The sequence below is a fragment of the Bicyclus anynana genome, chromosome 16, assembly GCF_947172395.1.
Source record: "Bicyclus anynana chromosome 16, ilBicAnyn1.1, whole genome shotgun sequence".
NCBI classification, from domain to species: Eukaryota; Metazoa; Arthropoda; class Insecta; order Lepidoptera; family Nymphalidae; genus Bicyclus; species Bicyclus anynana.
In genome coordinates this window covers 6,084,983-6,107,190 of record NC_069098.1, presented here as the reverse complement: position 1 = coordinate 6,107,190, position 22,208 = coordinate 6,084,983, and positions in this window count along the sequence as shown.

Sequence of the window (22,208 nt, the reverse complement as noted above, 5' to 3'; positions counted from 1 at the left end):
ATGGTAGGAGCATAACTAACTGACAGCATTCATAAAATGAGGCACATCTGACTATCGCAGGCTTTTAGCGCACAAACCAAAGCTGTTTGAGGCCATATTTTATACAAACGTTACCATTTCCCCTCAGTATTTGTGTCCCGTCTTGTGTAAACTCCGAATTTAGTGTATAAACAAACAAACTTGCATGTTTATACTGAACTAGCCGACGCCCTGCGGTTTTATCTGCGTAGTACCCGTTCCCGTAAGAATACGGGGACAATAATAGCCTATGACACTCGCAAATAACGTGGCTTTCTATTGGTAAAATATTTTTTTCAAATCTTTTTTTTTATTCTTTACAAGTTAGCCCTTGACTACAATCTCACCTGATGGTAAGTAATGATGCAGTCTAAGATGAAAGCGGGCTAACTTGTTAGGAGGAGGATGAAAATCCACACCACTTTTCGGTTTCTAAACGACATCGTACCGGAACGCTAAATCAAATGGCGGTACGTCTTTGCCGGTAGAATGGTAACTATCAACGGCCGAAGCCTCCCACCAGCCAGACCTAGACCAATTAAGAAAATCTCTATCGACCCAGCCGGGGATCGAACCCAGGACCTCCGTCTTGTAAATCCAACATGCGCCACGGAGGTCGTCAGAAAAAAAAAGAAGTCAATCGTCGTCGGTTCAGTAGATCCAGAGATTACCTCTACAACTCCAGAATCTTTGTAATATTATGTTATAGTAAAGATGAGAGAAGCATTAAAAATAATAACTATAATTTAACTGAATATATTTACAAATTCCACCATTTTGAATTCAGTTTCACGAACTGTTTTCAGTTTAATTATACTTAAATAACATACTCTCATTTACGAAGAAATATTTTACATTTAAACTCTGTGCATACCGATTTAGTTACTAAGAGAAAATATTTTATTTTAATAAATACACTCTCTATGTTCATATACCTCCTAATGTAATGCTAGTTAGTACACGTAAGTTTTAATTAAGAAAATTGTGTTCAAATTGCATTCGCGTCTCGCGACCCCGTCCGGACGCAATTCGGTAAAAATATTTATTTTAATTTTATTTCATCACTATCAGCTTATTTTAACAGCCCACTGTATGGCCAGGCCAGAGATGCCTTATAGGAGAAGGGATATAGAGAGTAGATCAACCACGCATCACCAATGATGCTTGGCGGGCTTAGGGTTATGATAGTTAACCCTGTAACAATCACTATCTTAATGATAATCACCAGGATCGACAGATTAACATGCTCTCCAAGACATGGAAGCCTACATACGCTCCATACTAAAGAAAGCTGCTTATAGCACAACAGTCGATCGCCCTCAGAAAAATCACCAACGCTCCTCGAAACGTCAGGAATCAGACAACAAGTTACTTGCGTATCGAGGACCCTGACTCAACAGCCAGGCGATCAGTCTATGCCCGGAGGAAAAATGGTGCAACTCCTCCACATAAGGGGTATCGCGCCGTGCCACGCCCGATCATCGTACAACAGTGGCGTGCACTTCATAGATGGTGTAATTAGGAACCAGAATTAGAGAAGGAATTTTGCATTTTGTGCCAACTAACGCATAGTGCATACACTAGGTAAACACTTTGTGCACGTCTCTGCAGGACAGGAAGCCCTACCACGGGATATCTTTACAGAATCCCATGGAATACTAGGCTAACAAACTAATAATCTAAAGGCTAACAAGCTAATAAAATAAGGATAACCATGAATTTAACCGCATCTCGGACGCTCGCCAATGACCACTCTGCATTTGCAGCGTGCGAATGATGATGATGAAGGACCTGCTCACCTCCGAGTCCTTACGGAGAGAGAAGAAAGGGGAGAAGACATGGAATAACACAACCAACCTCCCACCTCCAAGCTGCAACATGAAATTTCTTAAAAGAGAGCTCATTTCAAATCTTGACCAATAAGGAGTCGAACTTAAGTCGTCATAATCCGACGACCGATAATCCGAAACACTACAACACCAACGATGCACTTCATAAAGCGATACGGACCCTAATGTTTCGATATATTTTCATGGAAGCTTTATTGATTTCACGGACACTCTGTATAACACATAAATTTCTTCGGGATTAATGAAAAATACGACACGCTTTAATAATGGGCGATAAAAGCTGTCAGCCCAGGTGGTTGCGTTACCGTTCGACGAATAAATCATTGAGCACGACATTTTTACTCTGTAGCGGTATTCTGTAACTCGACGGTATGAGATTCGTCTCTGTCTCTATCTACAGTGATGTGTTAGACCTCTGTCTAACAATGTCATACAAGTAGGTATGTGTAGCTATGACAGGCCCTTCGATCTAGATAGTACTAGTACAGTAGCGCTATTCTGTAACTTTTTTATAACAACAGTGTGAGTTTCGAATTTATGTTTTTAAAGAAATATAGTGTATTATTAGTACTAGATAGATCGAGAGCCTGCGATAGCTAGAGGTTGTTATTGTTATTTAAAATCTTATTGTTATTAAATATCCTATTGTTATTAACAATGTTATTGTTGTAGGCAATTTCAAAATATTGAAATTACTTTTATTATGAGTAGTTAAATATGCATGTACAAAAGCAATAAAACTGAATCACATTACTTGTATTTATTAGATGGCTAGCTCTTAGCTTATACCATAATGTATTGGGAATATTGATTTATAGAAAGTGACCGGACCACTAAACTCATAAATCAGGCAATATAATGAACTTATGCGAACCTCTCCTTTATGAACCAAATAAATAATGGTGCTTTCCTAACTAACAAAATTAAAGTAAACAATAATGTTCGGCGGATGTATGGATTTTCATAACTGCATGCTATTAGCCGAACGTTTATTCACCTTGTTCCCGTTTCTGTGAGAATACGGAGATAATAAGTTTGATAAAATACGGAGATAAAATAAAATGTGCCTGTGACACTCACAAATAACGTTGCTTTCTAGTGATAAAAGAATTTTCAAAATCGCTTTAGTATATCCAGAGATTACAATGCCAAAAACTTTACTTTTTTATAATGTTAGTATAGACAAACAAAAAACATATTTTTAATTGGCTGTCGCCCGCGACTTCGTCCGAGTGAAACCCTACTTACCTACCCCTACCATACTCCCATTCAACACCTACCCTGCCATACTCCTACTCAACCCTACTCCTACCCTACCTCTAACCTACTACTACCCTACCTCTATCCTATCCGTACCTTATCCTACCTACCTAACGTATTTTTTAATGATTGTCATTGTATACTTATGTCGGCTTGGTGTTTAGTCTAATTAAAGACTACAGAAAACTTCAAATGTTCCAAAGTGATCCTTTTCTTCTTTACCCATAAGCCATCACTTTGCACTTAACGTCTAAGGTCACAGTCAAGTAAACTTCGAAGATATTCCTTAAGAACAACAAAGGAATACTTTCAAAGAGTTTGAATACCAACAAAATCATTTTTCACTCTCGCCTATTATTTCACTCGGAGAAGGTTTCGCAAAACTTTGGTGGCAAATAGTTTGAATAGGTAAAGTATTTGTACTTAAAACTTTTGATGGACATTAGATAGACATAGTTAAGACAGCAGTTAGTTAATGTTAAGCATTAGTTTTGGCATTAAGATAATGGAATTTTCCCGTAATTCGCAGTAAAGTATGTATTGGATTTTTTACTGTAAATCATTGACAGGAGAACATCGAATTAAACTTATATAAGAACTAGCGGACGCCCGCGATTTTTACAAATCCCGCGGGAACTATGTTTTTTTTCGGGATAAAAAGTAGACTATGTGTTAATCCAGACTATAATCTATCCCTTCGCCAAATTTCAAGTTGTTCGGTTCAGTAGCCGAAGCGTGAAAGAGAAAGAACAAACATTCATACCATCAAAATCTTCTGGATTTCACAAATCTCGAGAATCCATGGATTTTTTCGGGATAAAAACTAGCCTATGTGGTAATCCAGAGTAAAATCTATTTTCATTCCAAATCGCTTCAGTATCGGCGTAAAAGAGTAACAAACATCCAAACATACAATCATACATCCATACAAACTTTCGCGTTTATAATATTAGAAAGATTAGTAGGATGAGATTGAAACATTTTGAAATATTTCAAAATAAAAAAAAGAATATTTCGATTTCTTGTGGACTCGTTAAAAAATCTAGTAGATTGAGTAAAGTAGCAAAGTAGTTGTAATAGTCATAGTTAATATCTTCGTAATTTTTTAGGGTTCCTTACAAAGATAAACTAATAAATATGTCACTAGCGCGTTAAAACTGAGGCGAACAAAGATGGCTAATTGTTTTAATTTCATTTAGTTGCACAGTAAACAACGAAAGTTATTTAAACAAATAATATTTTAATATTGTCTACAATGTATTCAGGAAGTGTAAAAACTTTAAAAATATGATATGTAAACTATATAATGTAAGTAAACAAAAAATTGTGCTAATTTCGGATCACTATTTGCGGTGGTTTTGTAAACACGTAACATATCTAGTATAAGAATAATGTTGGTTCCGTACGTCAAAAGTGTGGTCAACCTCAAATCGGTTCTGTGGTTTAGCCGTGATAAATGGTAAAAAGACAGACAGATAGATTTACTTTCGCTATTATATTATAACTATGGATTTTTTTATCGGTGAAAGAAAACATCGTGAGGAAACCTGCATACCAGAGAATTATCTTAATTCCCTGCGTGTGTGAAGTCTGCTAACCCGCATTAGGCCAGCGTGGTGGACTATTGGCCTAACCCCTCCCATTCTGAGAGGAGACTCAAGCTCAGCAGTGAGCCGAATATGGGTTGATGACGAATGACGATGGATTTTGCGGTATAATAACCGCATATACTTAATTATTAATTAGATATATACTTACAAAGTACGATAAAGAACAGAAAATGCATTAACACAATGGCGTCCCATATCGCGGAGATGTCTTCAAGATTCTGTTACGGAGGAAATGGCTGGTTCCGGCGACCGACACAAATGTACCTCTCACTGTGATGTTTGTACTCGTACTCGTATGTATGAGTGTGTCAGTTTACTTGGGTAGTTGTGTTTGTGCTACCATAGATTATTTCTCTCTATGTGTTACTCATTACTGAGGGTCGTGACCCCTATCATACATTCAAGACTTTTTATCGCACGACGTCGCTCCATGTAGCACGGCTTTTCTCGACTTGTAGAGCTTTGTGTACTTTTCTATTGAGAGTGTTGCGATATTATACATATATTGAATTGATTATTGTAAATAATAATGTTTTTTATAATGATATTGCAAGCTGTAAGGCGGAATTTGGTGTTTATTTCAATAAGATCTGACTGTAACCTGAATTCGCAATAAACAAATTTTGATTTGATTTGATTTGATATTATAGATCATTTTAGATATTCGGCCGGTGGGAGGCTTCGGCCGTGGTTAGTTACCACCCTACCGACAAAGACTTACCGCCAAGCGATTTAGCGTTCCGGTACGATCTCGTGTAGAAACCGAAAGGAGTGTGGATTATCATCCTCCTCCTAACAAGTTAGCCCGCTTCCATCTTAAACTGCATCATCACTTACCATCAGGTGAGATTGTAGTCAAGGGCTAACTTGTAAAGAATAATAAATATATTATACATATATCATAGATAATTTTAGATGTATGAAATTAATAAGAAGGTGAACCTCACTTATACCTAACTACTTGTTCTGACTGGCGTTAGCTTTTAGCGATGTCTGTTCTGTGGATTAATTCATCAATAATATGATGTCCAAAATGACTGAACTTAAAACTAGCAAACTATTCTATTCTAGTAGGAATACCGATATAAAATATACTTTTTAATCATCATCATCATCATCTCTCTCGCTGGTAATGTAGCTTTTCATTAGTGAAAGAATTTTAAAAATCGGTTCAGTATTTTGGATTGTCTGTAACAAACAAACACAAAATTAAGTCGTACCTCTTTATAAAGTTTAGATGTAGATAAGCATTCTTTATGTACCTAAGATTTTGGAAATATCATGGGAGCTTGTAGAGGAGAGAAAATTTTACTTTAATATTATTACTTAAGCCTCCCTTTTTTGATATTCAATTCAAAATACCGAGAACAAAAGTAGGTTGATATATACCTACTCGTAATTAGGTAAGATCAAAGAATGTGAGAACTTTGAAGCATCGTGTGTTACGTAGGAAGAATGTACTAAGACACAATTATAGCAGAGTAAAGATATTATAAGTATTATATATGTATACTGTTGTTATAGCCTGATTTTATGTTTTATTATTCGAAACTTCGTGCTTTGACTTAATAGCTATCTTTTAAAGTAGCCTTAATCCGCCATTTTCAAAACCCCCTTTACTTTACTTTGCGAGAAGTTCTGGACTGATCATCCAATCAATCACTTTGGAGCGCAACTTTATTATAATGGATAAGTAACGAAAGATTGAAAAATGTATAGAATGCTTTAAAAATGTTGCACAAAGGATAAAACTTTCAGTTTGTTTAGAATTTGTATAGAAAACTAGCTGACAACGCGTGGTTTCACCCACGTGGTTCCCGTTCTAGTAGGAATCGTCATCAACCCTCATTCGGCTCACTGCTGAGCTCGAGTCTCTTCTCAGAATGAGAGGGGTTAGGCCAATAGTCCACCACGCTGGCCCAATGCGGATTGGCAGACTTCACACACGCAGAGACTCGAGGTAATTCTCTGGTATGCAGGTTTCCTCACGATGTTTTCATTCACCGATTAAGACACGTGATATTTAATTTCTTAAAATGCACACAACTGAAAAGTTGGAGGTGCAGACCCCGGACCGGATTCGAACCCACACCCTCCGGAATCGGAGGCAGAGGTCATATCCACTGGGCTATCACGGCTCTAGTAGGAATACGGGGATAATATATAGCCTATTGCCTTCATCGATTCCTCGCCACGATGCCGTCAACTCAAGTGATATATGCTTGCGACAGTTTTCTACTTCATAACCCCTAATTCACACGAGAGTTTTGTTTCAACGGACGTTCAAATACAACAAATGCATGCCCAAGTATAGGTAAGTTCACACGACAGTATATTTAAAACACGACGTTTTTTTTTCGAGCAATGTTGCATTTTCAATTTTGTTGGAAATAGACCTTCATTTAACTTCATACTATATTTGAACGCTTTTTAACGAATACTTAATATTCCGTCAATTAAAAATTATGACGAAGAATTTAAATGAAGTATATTATTTTTTTTCCGAAATTCCTTAGTGCTTGAAGACGAAAGTCTTCGATCAGTGCGTGTTGCCAGTGATGACATACGGATCCGAGATTTGGTCGCTGACTATGGGCCTTATTAGAAGGCTCAAAGTCACTCAGCGGGCGATGGAGCGAACTATGCTTGTAGTTACTCGCGTGATCGAATCAGAAATTAGGAGATCTACTGAGAAGCAAAGTCACTGACATAGTTCAGGCAATGTCCAGGCCAAATAGTTCGAAGAGCCGATGGACGTTGGGGTCCCAAAGTGCTGGATTGGGTACCCCTCACCGGAAAGCGCAGTGTTGGTCGACCCCCCACTACCGACCGACGAGGATATCAAGCGGGTTGCAGGGAGCCGCTGGATGCTAGCGGCACGAGACCGATGTGCTTGGAGGTCCATGTAAGAGGCCTATGTCCAGCTGTGGACGTCAAATGGCTGATAAGGTAGGTAAGGTATATTATTTTTGGATTCTTATTTTATTAGCTATTCTATTTTCAGCTTTAAATACTACGTGTTAAAATCGCTAGTAGACTGCAGAGCTGTTTCAGACTACGCGACGATGTATTTCTGTATCATGTCATCTAGTATGAAACGCCTCGTGGCTGTATGGAAGTTATTACATTACGCTATTATTAGATACGCGATTGCTACATTACATTAGCAAGTATATTCCTTGTGACTTGGTTAGTGGATAGGTTTCGAGATATTTAGTTTGCTTTGTAATTAATGTAATTACTTTTTGCTTTTATACTCGTTATAACGTATTCCTAAAAAAAATTGGGCAACTTTCTAAAAAACTACTCGGTGATATATGCAGGAACTGCCTCATAGGTCCAGTTTAGGCCCCTAGATAGCTTAAGACCATAAGCCGATTTGACGGCCTCTGTGGCGAAGTGGTATGCGCAGTGGACTTACAAGACGGAGGTCCTGGGTTTTCTTAATTGGTCAAGGTCTGGCTGGTGGGAGGCTTTGGCCGTGGCTAGGCCACCCTACCGACAAAGATGTACCGCCAAGCGTTCCGGTACAATGTCGTGTACAAACCCAAAGGATTGTGGATTTTCATCCTCCATCCTAATAAGTTAGCCCGATTCTTTCTTAGATTGCATCATCACTTACCCTATACCCTCTTCTGTGAGAAAGGTAGGACAGCCATACTACATAGGTAGTGGACTATTAAAATGAATTGATAATGAGGAAGGAGGTGTATGCACAAGTCCGCAAACACTGGTGCACTCTTTCTCATATTTTCTCAAGTCGGTGATACAATTAGACTACTGGGAAAGTTGACGCGAAACTAACGGCTATATATGCTTTCAGAGACACCAATATATTGCGAGTAAGTTTCTAACCTATGATACATGAATATTTTATCATCGAGGTATATGATTTTACTAGCGAAAGCCCGGAACATCGTCCGCGTGGAATTTAGTTTTTCACAAATCCCTCGGGAACCACGAATTTTTCCTGGATAAAATGTAGCCTATGTGTTAATACAGAGTAAAACTTATTTCCATTCCAAATTTCAGCCAAATCGCTTCAGTAGTAGCGGCCTTAAAGAGTAACAAACATCCATACAAACTTTCGCGTTTAAAATATTAGTAGGATGATCTTGGAAATGAGAGAGACGATTTAAAAATAATTTGTTAACTATATAAATGTTTAACGTAACTAAGATTATTAAATCCCCTTCCTTAACAGGTTGACCATATCTGATTTAAAAAGAACATTCTCAGAAAACACTTGTTAAAATTCTTGATAGGTCTTTTGCAATAAATTCAAAATTCATAATTCATTTCATTCAGTAAGGCTTTGTTTACAAGCACTTTTGAAAAGTCTGGATTACGTCATAATTTAATTTAATCTAATGGTGATAATAATAGTTGAAAACTTAAAATTAAAGTTACGAGGGTTCCAGATTCGCCTTGGTCCGAGAAGAGCCCACAACAAACTCAACAAATAGTGGTCCACAGATTAACAACTTTTTCAAGGGTAAAATTGACCGGCCCGATAAAAATCCATTATGACGTCACTAGACAGCCGAAATACGTTTCATTTTAAAGTTGATCCATCCGAAAGCTAAAGTTTTTTCATTTTAGTTCGGGCGTTTGCTTAATGGAAATACGTCACTCAATCTATTTTCCAAAGCCTTAGGGCAGGGAAATGTTTACTTTTTTAATTGACTTCAACTCATATTACCTAAATAACGATCTCCGTGGTGCAGTGGTTTGCACGATGGATTTATAAGACAGAGGTCCTGGGTTCGATCCCTGACTGGGCCGATTGAGGTTTTCTTGATTGGTCCAGGTCTGGCTAGTGGTAGGCTTCGGCCGTGGCTAGTTGCCGGTAAGATACCGTGTCGATACCGAAAGGAGTGTGTATTTTCATCCTCCTCCATCCCAACATATTAGCCCGCTTCCATCTTAGATTGCAACATCACTTACTATCAGGTGAGATTGTAATAAAGGGCTAACTTATAAAGAATAATAAAAAAAACTACTTCTACATAATATTTGTATACCTAAATACTTGAAATATGTATGAAATTACGCTGATAATAAAAAGTAGATTGTTAAACAAGGGGGTAAAATGACCCATTATACCTAAGCTATATTATACCTACATTATACATAAGAGTTATTTTACACAGGAATTTGGCGATGAAAAACATAACAGTTACATAATGAGTTTTAAGATTATTCTATTTATGAAAAATTTACTGTTAACTAGCAGACACCCGCGACTTCGTCCGCGTGGAATTTAGTTATTCACAAATCCCTCGGGAACCATGGATTTTTTCGGGATAAAAAGTAGCCTATGTGTTAATTAAATAATTAATATAGTTCAATACCAAATTTCAGCTAATTCGGTTCAGTAGTCGAGGCGTGAAAGAGTAACAAACATTCATATTATCAAAATCATCAGTTTTCGCAAATCTCGGGAAACCATGAATTTTTTCGGGATAAAAAGTAGCCCATGTGTTAATCCAAAGTAAAATCTATTTCCATTCCAATCCAAACATACATTCGGATGTTTGAATGTATGTTTGGATGTTTAGATGCTTGTAACTCTTTATGCAAACATTTGCGTTTATAATATTAGTAGGATTACTGTTAATTGAGTTAATTACTTTACTGTTAATTGAGTTCGTTGGTTCAGAATTATTACCTTCTTATCCTATAGATAAACATGATATTTTACCGCCACTACTCCACATTCTGGAAAGAAAGCTTTTATGCAAGAGAAGTGAATTATTTGTTTTCATGGCTATATGCTACTCCAGACTATAAATCATGTTTCATTATTGGCTTGTGTAACAAACATCCATCTAAACATTCCTAATATGAGTTAATAGATAAACCGCAACTTTTCTAATATGTTGTATTGTATTTACCTATAGTCCTTCATTCCCTCAACGAGGCGACTCGTGCTCAACAGTGAACCGAACATAGGTTGTTAATGACGATGATGATTGTGGATATTTATTATTATGTAACAGTTTTGAAATGTCTTTTTTAATTTGTCGACCGGCCGCTGTTGGTATTTTTCAATGACTACCCGATAATAATTATTGAAATATTGTATTGTAATAACTTGTACGTAGGTACACGTTAGAATTCCTGTTGTTTATTTGTTAGCACTATTATTATGAACTCAAACTGAAATGTATTGTATTAGCCAGCAAGTTTCACTAATATGAATTCTTTGTGAGATAATAAATATTTCAATCGCAATCTTAGTAGAACACGCGGGGCTAAACCCATTATAAACTCAGTTTCTATTTAGCGACCCTCGCCTTACGGCTCGTGCCCTAAAAATACCTCGTATATAATGGGTCTTATTAGCCCCTTGTATAACAATCTACTATTAAACCCAACACGTTACTTAATGTGGATACACCTTTATATTCAATGTACCAGTTTATGCTGTCTAACTGGTTTTAGTGGTTCAGTAATTTATTTTAGAATGGTAATAAAATTACTCCGTAATTCCCTAAAAGCAAAAAAGATAAATCTGTCCAGCATAAACCGGGATTTGGGCAAAATGACACCTTGAAAAATTAATAATTATATTAGATTCACGTTCCGAATTTCGAGAGGTAAAATTCCTTGAATTTATCACAACGTTGGCGTTTCGCAGACCCTCTTATTCGATTTGTTATAATATTGTTATATTAAATTTTGTGTAACTTTTGATTTTATATGATACTCCTATATTTAAGGGTCACGGGAGATACGGGAAAAATGTTATATTGAAAAATACATTTTCCGCAGTATTTTTTACAATTTGTAAATGAATATTGCTTGAGATTTCTAATGCGGGGAATTATAAAATTATTTATTTTTTATAATAAAAAATGTACTCTGCTATTTTGGGTCAAACTAAAAAACTTTACAAATGACAATTCCCAATCAAAACTATGGTGAATTTCTTGAATTTTTTAATTGAGAAATAATACAATTAGATACTTAAAAGCTAATTTGTGGAATAGTGGCAAGAACACTGGCGGTATTTATTGGTCAAAATTATTTTCCGCTGCAGTTCCTAGATGAAAATTATATATATAGCATCAGGAAATACAAAGCTATCTTTTATAAAGTGGAGTTAGTGTTAGAGAGCAATTTAACCAGAGTACATCGCACCTCGCTCTCTCGTAAATAAGGAAGGATAAAATCAGAACCTCTTGCAACTTAAAGAAAATCTGCCGATTCTCTTGATCTCGTTAAGATAGATAAGTGCTCGTAAAAGCTTCAATACACATTGGACAAAAATATTTTACGGTATCTATCTCTAGTAAATTCAAGTTATATTTAAGGCTTTTAATGCCTTGAAATAGTGTTAAATATATGCTCAAACACCTAAATGTAAAGTGAAAATAATGAAGTTCAATAAATAATTGCACAAAATAAATTATAGTCTGAAGATTTAGGGTTGTTTAAAATTTAACTTGAGATAAAGAGATCTAGGGACAGAATCGTTGGGATTCCTTGGGATCTCAGACTTTCCTTGGGATATGGGATCTAGAAACAGAACCAGGAGGTCCAGAGGAATAGGATCAGGACCAGAATCTCGTGTTGGGATGACGTTCCTGCGCTGCGAAATACTACACTACAGACGATATTAAACGGTTTGTGGGGGGAAAATAGCTTAAGATATGGTGTTTGGAAGATTCTACATCTGGAAGGCTTGCGAATATACATAGGTATACATCACCTGATATGGTGATAATGGTCATGATACAAAAACTATAGTTTGTACAATAAGATTTTAGGAGATCTGTGTTTTTAAATTATATGAAATTACAAACGTTTTAAAATTCTATTAAAATAGACGAAGTTTTCTAAGTATCACTATAGGTATAGGTATAAAAAGAAAGTTTTCTAAAAGCGTAGATAAAACAAATTCAATTGTAAGAAGAATTTATGTCTGCGCGTACCTCACTAACCCTAAAGTAAGCAAAATAAGAAAGGGTTACTTCCAAAGTACCAAAGTACACAAACCCTTGAAACTTAAGAGGAATTGATCATCGGCATAAGTCCTATTTATGCAAACAAGTGGTTGTAAATCTACACTAAAAGAGATTGTCTACTTTTATTTTCTTTCAACGTTCGTTTCGTTTAGATTGACAAGTTTGAGTTGTTAGACTCTCGCACCTAATGATAAAAGAAAATTACTTGCCAACCGACATAAGGCGTTCCTTTTCATTGAAACTGACAAGTTTGAGTTGTTTGACTCACGCACTAAATGATTAAAGAACATTACTCGCCAACCGACATTGGGCGTTTATATATGTTGAGACTGACAAGTTTGAGTTGTTTGACTCACGCACTAAATGATTAAAGAACATTACTCGCCAACCGACATTGGGCGTTCATATTTGTTGAGACTGACAAGTTTGAGTTGCAAGACTCACGCACCAAATCATTAAGGAACATTATCTACTTGCCAATCGAAATTGGGCGTTCCTTTTCGCTGAGAGTGACAAGTTTTTAGTTGTTAAACTCACGCACCAAATTATTAAAGAACATTACCTACTTGCCAATCGAAATTGGGCATTCCTTTTCGTTGAGACTGACAAGTTTGAGTTGTTAGACTCACGCACTAAATGATTAAAGAACATTACTTGTTAACCGACATTGGGCATTTCTTTTCGTTGAGACTGACAAGTTTGAGTTGCTAGACTCACTCACCAAATGATTAAAGAACATTACTTGCCAACCGACATAGGGCGTTTCTTTTCGTTGAGACTGACAAGTTTGAGTTGTTAGACTCACGCACTAAATGATTACAGAACATAACTTGCCAACCGAACTTGGAACTGCATGGTGGGTCTAAGCGTACTCACCTGTACCGCTCAGAAATGACAGCATAGTGCTCAGAGTTATTTTCTGATATAGTAACAGCCTTATAAGCATTATTCACGTTGGGTCATTTTACATGTAATTTTTGTTCAAAGGCTTGTAGTCTATACGTCTTAGTGTAAGACGTTAGAAAACGAATACTACGATTGCATGGGGAATTCAAAAATCCTGAATTCACATATCATAAAATACGAATGTAAAATCATAGAGCAGCAATAGAGATGCGTTGAAGCAACAGATTGTCGCTCCTATCATCCGCGAAACCGTGAGATCGATCTGCCGGATACGGGTTGTAGCTTTACTTCTTTGCTACGTTTTGTTAAAGAGCTTTGTCGTGTTATCTAAAAAAGGACTCACTTTTATCTCCATTATTTATTGCGCGTAGCGCGTAGCGTAGCCGTGATAGCCTAGTGGATATGACCTCTGCCTTCGGTTCGAAGGGCATAGGTTCGAATCCGGTCTGGGGCATGCACCTCCAACTTTTCATGTCATGTAAATATGTAGCAATTGCTCAATAGTAGCATGCTTTCGTGCTTGAAATGAGCATGTGTAACAGTAGCTTATGGTTGTTAAGATGACTTTTGCAAACGTCAATCATTAGCCTTTAAATCTATACTAATATTATAAAGCTGAAGAGTTTGTTTGTTTGTTTGTTTGATTGAACGCGCTAATCTCAGGAACTACTGGTCCGATTTGAAAAATTCTTTCAGTTTTAGATTGCCCATTTATCGAGGAAGGCTATAGGCTATATATTATCTACATATTCTTAAGGGAAACCGCGCGGCGTCAGCTAGTTTATTTATAAACCAAATGATTATTTATTTTCAAATAAATTGAAAAGCTCTAATTGTACAAAAATAAGCTTAAGTAATTGGAATCACAAGAAATATCGTATTTCTCGACAATAGATTTTGTCGCTTTGTTACACTGTTTTCTTGAAACACACACGCTGAAGCACCTGCTCGTAATTTGTCACCAAGGATAATCTTTAGGAGGATTTTGTAGAAGGTCGTTTTCTCTGTATAAAAAGTAAAGCAAATATTTTATACTTAACAACTTCATATTTTTTGACCGAGACAGAAACCTTATTAGCATTTAACCATAAAAATATACTTTTACATTACATAGCCTCAAAGTAAGCTTATAACCTGTGTTAAGGGTACAAAAATAGCTGATTATATCCTATATTTTTACATATAAATACTTATCATTATCATCATCATTATCAGTCTATGGATATCCTCTGCTGGACATAGGCCTCTTGCATGGACCTCCAAGCACAACGGTCTCAAGCCGCCAGCATCCTGCTCCCTGTAACCAGCTTGATATCCTCGGTCCTCCCACTGAGATGTCGACCAACACTGCGCTTTCCGGTGCGGGGTTGCCATTCCAGCACCATGCCCCGTGTGTCCATGCAAGAGGCCTATATCCAGCAGTGGACGTCCATCGGCGGATGATGATGATGATGATGAATATGGTCATTAATAAATATTATCACCCTATGCCTGCCAACCCCTATTGGAGTAGCATGGTGGGTTATTATCCTGACCTGACTATGTCGTTAGCCATTTAAAATAGGCTAACAATAATCAGACTAATATCGACCAACATCTTAAGAAGCTTTCGCTTAACTGTTAGATCAAGAGTCAGATACAAAAGGCAGTGATTCTTGAGACGCCGCGTATTGTGAGGAGGTTCCTCACTCTGGAGCCCTGACCACCGGTTGCTTGGGCACTCAAATGTCCCGCAGCGGGAGGGTGGATTTTTTTTATACATTTTTAATAGTGTTTTGTATTTTATACTTATATTGACATTGTTAAAAATTAAAAAAAAAAAGAATAAATAAATGAGAGAGACTAATATTATAAAGGCAAAAGTTTAAATGTGCGTGTAAGTGTGTAAAATGTTTGTTCCTCCTTTGCGCTGCGGCTACTGAAGCGATTTGACTGAAATTTGGAATGGAAATAGATTTTACTCTGGATTAACACATTAACAACTTTTCATCCCGGAAAAATTCACGGTTTCCGCGGGATTTAAAAAAAAACTAAATTCCACGCTCACGAATTCGTAGTCTCTAGCGTCCGCTGGTAATTAACAACTATAGACCTCAGAGTCAAATATAGATCTTTTTTGAATAGTGAAAACCCCAAGATTTTTTTATGTAAAAAAATTGCCCGACCATTTCGGTTTCAGCGCTCCAATCTGTTGCTCCTTCAGTTCTCAGTATCGGGACAGTTATTTTGCTGTTATTTGTGATCGCGGAGGGATAAAGAGATATTTTGTTGTTTGTATTTTTTGGGAACCATTGGATACATTCCTCGTATGCTTTTCCCTTTTATTTTCTTTGTGTTCGTAGCTGAAGATCGTTTCCGGCATTTGCGTCAATTATGTTATGATACGTAAGTATAAAAATAATTCTTTAAAAATTACAAAGATTAAATATAGGACATTAAAAATGACATTAAAAATAATTAAATAATTTGAAAAAAATAAATAAAAAGTAAAAAAATGTCATGAAATATAAGTCAAAAAAAAAAATGTCAAAAGATACTCGTTGGTGGAGTAAGACGATTTATTTATTAAAAGAACCGGATACGAAAAAGGAGGTATCTCCTACATGTACCTAACGTAGGGATGAACTTTTACTTCTTAAACTTTACTCGTTTCTGTCAGTGTGGGGTATCGTTGTATAGGTCTGTAAAAGATATGAGGGGTTCTTCTACTACTTGATTTAGAGATCCGTAAAAAAATATTTTTCAAGATTTTATCTTACGACTTTGTTCACATTTTTAATTTTCTTACCTACTTATGCTAAATTACAGCTTTTTAGTAGCGATAGCCTCTGCTCTATAGACAGACAGATGGACATGGTGAAACTATAAGGATTCCTTGTGGACCACGGGACCCTAAAAAGCCAGTTTTATGAATGTCCTTGTACGAAGTTATTTTTGTATCAGTACTGTACATTATTAAAATGTTGTAAAATAGGATTAATAGACAAAATAAGCTCTAAGACATTCTATTTGTGACATACCTATTTGCGATATTCGCGTGAGGCGGGCCTGTCGCTACCGGAACGTTCCCGAAGCTTAATTGAATCAAACTCACGTTGCAACACATCTCAACAGTTGTGTGGAAGTTGGGATAATTCATTTATCCATACCTCATTGATCCAACTTGGGAATGTTTTCAAAGCAATCTACCCTTTAATATAGGTAGATTCTCGATAATAACACTTTTAGTTAATTGTTATTAGGGTTTTGTAGTCCACAAGGAACCCTTAGTACGTCATGTCCGTCTGTCTGCCCGTCCGTCCGTAACTACTAGAAAGCTGTAATTTTGCATAAGTATGACCATTAAAAATGTGAACAAAATCGTAAAATAATAGCAAACCTAAAATCCTACTAGTTATATAAATGCGAAAGTTTGTATGGATGTTTGGATGTTTGTTACTCTTTAACGCCGCTACTACTGAAGCAATTTGGCTGAAATTTGGAATGGAAATAGATTAAACTCTGGATTAACGCATAGGTTACTGTTTATTCCGAAAAAATCCATGTTTTCCCGAAATTTGCGAAAACTGATGATCTTGATGATATGAATGTTTGTTACTCTTTCACGCCTCGACTACTAAACCGAATTACTTGAAATTTGGTATTGAGATATATTACAATATGTATTAAAACATAGGCTACTTTTTTAACCACGACGAAGTCGCGGCCGTTCGCTAGTTCATTATAAACTTTACCCCTGTGTACTTATATGTCGCAGTTTAACCTTTATGCCTTTATGCCTTTCAACCTACAAAGGTTCAGAAACATCAACCCTCTTAACTAAAAATAAATACAAAATCCGATATAACTCTCCCACGTAGAATTAGCTACGCCTACATCATATGACGCAGCAAAGTGGTTGAAATCTTAACCCCACGCAGAAATTGTTTAACATCTGGCCACGGAATTTTAAGCAAACAATCAGGCCATGAATTTAAAAAAAAAATCATGAATTAAAAAAATCATGACCAACACACTACATTCCACTATAACATTTAAGCATAGGACTAACAAACTCAATCTCAGGAATAAATATAAAATCAATATTTGGCGACCACGGACAAAAACCTATGGAAATAAAAACATATTATGTGAGGTTGCTCAGTTATATAACAATCTGCCAAACTCCATTAAGGAGTTAAACAACATAAAAGCATTCAAGAAATCGATTAAATCCTACATCCTCACAAACTTTGACAAAATATTAAAAAAAAACAATGTAATTAAAATTTTGTTACAATCACGCATGCTGTCTGCAAAAATCACGATATGTTAACTCTAAGTTAAGTGAACAGTACGTTCTTTTTTGGAGAAATAAATATCTTTAAACCGAATTTAAATTGTCATTATATTAGTAAAAATTTAGTCGATACTTTTCTAAGCAACAAACATTTCACCTCCTAACTATATTGTTACACTAGCTGACGCCGCGCGGTTTCACCGCGTGGTTCCCGTTCCCGTAAGAATATATAATAATATATAGCCTATAACCTCCCTGGATAAACGGGCTATCTAACATTGAAATACTTTTTCAAATCGGACCAGTAGTTCCTGAGATTAGCGCGTTCAAACAAACAAACTTTTCAGCTTTAATATAATAGATGGTCATCAATGTCGATGGTCTTATCTTTTTTGTCGATTTAAGGTAAAATTTTAAGTCAGAAAAAATCTGTAAGAATTTATAGTTCATTTTACAGTATTGATATTTTATTAAAGTAAGCAAAGAGTTAAAACGAAATAGACGAAACACTTAAGGGTGATAAGAAAAAGAAGTAAAAGCTTCTAAAGCCGAGTTGAAAGCGATAAAAATTTATGAGTATTTAAATTCAACAATGGAAAGAAATCCAATAACAATTACGTTCTTGATCGTCGAACGTTTGATTTGGAGTAAAATTTTATTTCCAACATTATTGAATTAAAAATAATTGAGTATCGTCTTTTGCCCGTTTAAGCAAATTAAATTAAAAGAAAAGACTATAACAATCTTTTTTATTGACAGAAAATAATTCTTTAATTAAAATTATTATGACGACGATCGACAGCTGTAATTTGGAAATAAATGGTTTTCAAGTTATTCAAAAATAAATTCTAACTGCATCACGTGACAAATCAAATAAAAGAACTTATTAAGAGGATCTCAAATATATTTGTAATTTTATTATTTAAAAAAACGACGAAAATTGACCACCCCCCCCCCCCCCTCTTTTTTCCGAAACTACTGAATCTAAAATTATCTTAATATCTCTAAATAAAAAATATCTTTAACTAACGTGGTAAATCATTCAATATTGCGCCTACCCTCGTATATACTCGTAATAATATGCAAGTCTATTCATCAAAACTAAAAAAAACTAATATAATGATAATGATAAGTTTTGTTATTAAATACTATACTTACTACTCTACAATGATAATTTTATACTATAGATCGGTTACGTCCCTACAAAATCACTGCAAAAAGTGATCCGAGTATAATTGTTTTCCTAGTAAATGTTACGAATAAATAATGTTCACTTTTTTATTAAAATCCAAAATGCTGAATTTATATATAGATGGTAAAATGCCTGTATAATTTATGTGTTTAATTGCATCATAAATATATTTGTACTTTACTCAGAGGCAAAATTATCTTTAATTAATTATTTAATTTTATAAATATACTTTAATGGGCGGATAATTGTGTCTTATATATATATATATATATATATATACTTAACAGGCCCAAAATTGAAGTATTATTATCTATCGTTGATAATATGTACCAATACCAACTATAGATAGATAATCTAGAGATTATCTATAGTTTATATTGGTACATAAAACATTATTTTGAATAACTAAGTAATTGAAAGTTTTTCAGTTGGCCTGGTGCTTTGTATTATAATATTTGTATTACACAAAGACTCGTGATAGCCCAGTGGATATGACCTCTGCCTGCGATTCCGGAGGGTGTGGGTTCGAATCCGGTTCGGGGCATGCACCTCGAAGTTTTCAGTTGTGTGCATTTTAAGTGCATGAAAATTTTCTAAATTCTCTTCGTGAGTGAAGTCTGCCAATCCGCATTGGGCGAGCGTGGTGGGCTATTGGCCTTACCCCTCTCACTCTGAGAGCAGACTCGAGCTCAGTAGTGAGCCGAATATGAGTTTATATCGATGGATTACACAAAACTCAGTGTCAATACTGGTTAACATTTTATTTACTGTTATTAGGAAATATGCTTTTTTCCCATTAAATAAGCAATTTAAAAACAACACGCTTTTATCGTAACAAAACAACACAATAACCTGTAAATGATCAAACATGTGAGTGGGCTTTTTTCCGCAAAGTCATCAATAATTTCATGAGCAACATAAAAATCCGCTAAGTGCCCATATACGCGTTGCTCCTTAACCCGTAAAAGGACAAATAGAAATGGCCATTTACGTGGGTCACGTTCAAATGGGCTCAAGGGATTGATTCTCGATTACAGGTTTTACTGCGTGCGGTAAATTCTACCTCCCGTGCTCTTATATCACGTGATTAGGGTAGTAAACCACGACTCTTAGCCGATAACTCTAGCCCGTAACTTTATGTGAGCAAAGTGAAATACACGTGGACATTAAAGGTTGCTCCATACGTAACGATTTATCTCGGATCGGACGGGAGGAGAACGAAAAGTTTTGGGAAACATCGTATTATATCCCTTGTATCCCGTTGCCATGGACGGGACGGCAATTTTTTTTTCTGATTGTGTAAGTGTCGTAGGCTCCTTATGGGACCTCAACGACGTCACCGGGGGTCTTGGGCGAGCGCAGAAGCATCGCCTGATGGGGCCCGAAGGCTGAAGCAGAGTAGATGGGTGGAACGACTCTCTAATGGCGTCTCCTCTGAGACTTGGACGTCGGCTTCGTAAGGATACCCCGTTTCGTTTGCAGTAACCTTAAGAGCCTTAATCAAGATTTGTTAGAGTATCTAAACAGTCAATATTGCCTACGGGTCTGTTGATTCGGAATAAAACTTAGGCTATTAGGCTGCCAGTCCACCGTGCAGGCAGCCTTGCCGAGAAACGGAGAAATTTTAACCAATAGGATTGCACAAATTTCCGCTCCTCTTAAGTGGACAGGGACTTGCGAGCGAGTTTAGAAATTCATATAAAACCGGTAAGCGGAGCGGGGAAACGGAGCGGGGATTAAATAAATTTAATTTAACATTTATTCATTAAACATAGTCTGCAGCTACGCAGACACACACACAGACACAGTACGCATCTCCGCTCCGCATTATTTCGTTTCTCCGCTACGCTCCTTCGCTCCACTTTGGTGGACAGGCGGGTATTGAAATTTCTGTTCATATAGTATTATCATTAACAAAACATTTTTGGCTTACTGTTGGGCACGAGTCTCTTCTCAGAAAGAGAGTGGTTAGGCTAATAGTCCGCAACACTAGTCCAACGCGGATTTACACACGGCAGACATCACACACGTAGAGGATTGCTAGTTAGCACCCTACCGTAAAAAACGTACCGCCAAGCGATTTAGCGGTTCCGGTACGATGTCGAAAGGAGTGTGGATTTTCATCCTGCTGCTAACAAGTTAGCCAGCTTACATTTTAGACTGCATTATCACTTACCATCAGGTTAGATTGTAGTCAAGGGCTAACTAAAGAATAAAAAAAAACACACGGCAGGCTTCACACACGTAGGATAAAGAAAATTCTCAGGTATGCAGGTCACCTCACAATGCTTTTCCTTCACCGTTAGAGGTACATTTATTTTCTTAAAAAAATATACAGCATAGATAATTTGTAAAATTAATTAACGCTAATAAAGTCAATTTATTCAATAAGGCACGACATCGAACTTTCCCGTCTTAAAATTGTGTCCTTGAAAGCCCTTCATTCGCGGTGTGGTACTTATCTTAGTCTTTGATTTCCCTTGAGATATTCAACAAGCTGAAAGCTTAAAGTACACAAAAGAATAAAATATCGGTATAATATTATTTTCTTTTCAGACCGAGCTTATTAATGAGTTTATTTAATTGAACAAAAGTTTTCTTGAGCTTTATTTATTCGTTACATATCATGACTGAGAAAAGCTTTTAGTTTTTAATTTAATGTGAAGTTGATCCCAGCCTTAATCGGCAGTCTGCTTTCTTGTTGTTCCAGATAGTAAAGTAGGTATTTTTTTTTTATTCTTTACAAGTTAGCCCTTGACTACAATCTCACCTGATGGTAAGTGATGATGCAATCTAAGGTGGAAGCGGGCTAATTTGTTAAGACGAGGATAAAAATATACACCTCTTTCGGTTTCTACACGACATCGTACCGGAACGCTAAATTGCTTAGTGGTACGTCTTTCTCGGTAGAATGGTAACTAGCCACGACCGAAGCCTCACACCAGCCGAAATAACAGTAGTGTAGATATATTTTACGAGTAAGGTATGAAAATACCTTGTTATGTTTAAGGTGAAGTGACCCAAAAGTGTTATTCCAAATCATAGAAATAGAAAGGAATATACTATTTTCACGATCGACAAAATATATTTAGACGAGTGAGTACATTCATTCCATACAAA